Source organism: Lethenteron reissneri, chromosome 64 (assembly GCF_015708825.2).
Source record: "Lethenteron reissneri isolate LAM-NWPU_2019-01 chromosome 64, ASM1570882v1, whole genome shotgun sequence".
Lineage (NCBI taxonomy): Eukaryota > Metazoa > Chordata > Hyperoartia > Petromyzontiformes > Petromyzontidae > Lethenteron > Lethenteron reissneri.
In genome coordinates this window covers 10,525,832-10,526,796 of record NC_083842.1, presented here as the reverse complement: position 1 = coordinate 10,526,796, position 965 = coordinate 10,525,832, and positions in this window count along the sequence as shown.

The window sequence follows — 965 nt, the reverse complement described above, 5'->3', positions numbered from 1 at the left end:
AGCCTGTGGCCTAGATCCGCCCCGAATCGATCCGTCGATTGCCAACTCGGGGAATCGAATCTATTTTTTTTGTTTGTTTGTTCTTCTCGCGAATTATTTGATTGAAGAAAGGGTGCAAATTTGTGTTTTTCATTATTATCGCGTAGAAACTGGCGAAAGGACGTCGACGTCGGCTGACGGGAGGACAAACGAGACGACGCGGTTATTAAAAATCCACAAGCGATTCCGATTCGCGAATCGATTCGTAATCGTTGTCGCGCGCGTTTCGGTGCTGTCCGCGGGCGGGAAAAGTTGGGTGGGAGGGGCGATTCTGATCGGGAATCGACGCGAATCGATTAGTATTGATCTCGCGTCTTATCGATTTTTTTAAATCTCCCTCCGCCCACCGCCGTAGAATTCCCATCGCGAGTGATTGACCCCCCCCTCCCACATTGGTGGAGTGTATCCGAAAGAATCGATTTCCGCGCTGCGAATTCTTTGAAAATGTATTTCTATAAAAAATCGATTGTTAAAAATCGATTTACGCAAAGTTCACGATAATGAAGAATCGATTTTTATTCTGTAATCGAATTTTATTTTATTCGACGAAATAGTTTTTTTTTAATTAAATCTCTTTTTTATGAAATGTTTTTCTATTGAAAATCGATTTATTTATTGAAAATCGATGTTTTTTGTATCGCAAAAAATCGATACTTGTGTCCCTAACTGGACATATGTTTAAAAAAAGAGCTCTATAGCTCATCGGATTCCTCCAGTATCAATACACATTCTGATTCAATAACCAGGAGACTCACCCCGCGCATTCCAGCCCCCCCCTTCCCCCATCACCATCAAAGACCAATATCCATAGGTAGAGGTTTTTGTTGGGTTATATCGCATACATGTGTAGCGTCGGAAATACACAACACATACCGCCCGGTGTAGTTGCGGGCACAGACGCATCGGGGGTGCCACCCTGAGCTGGG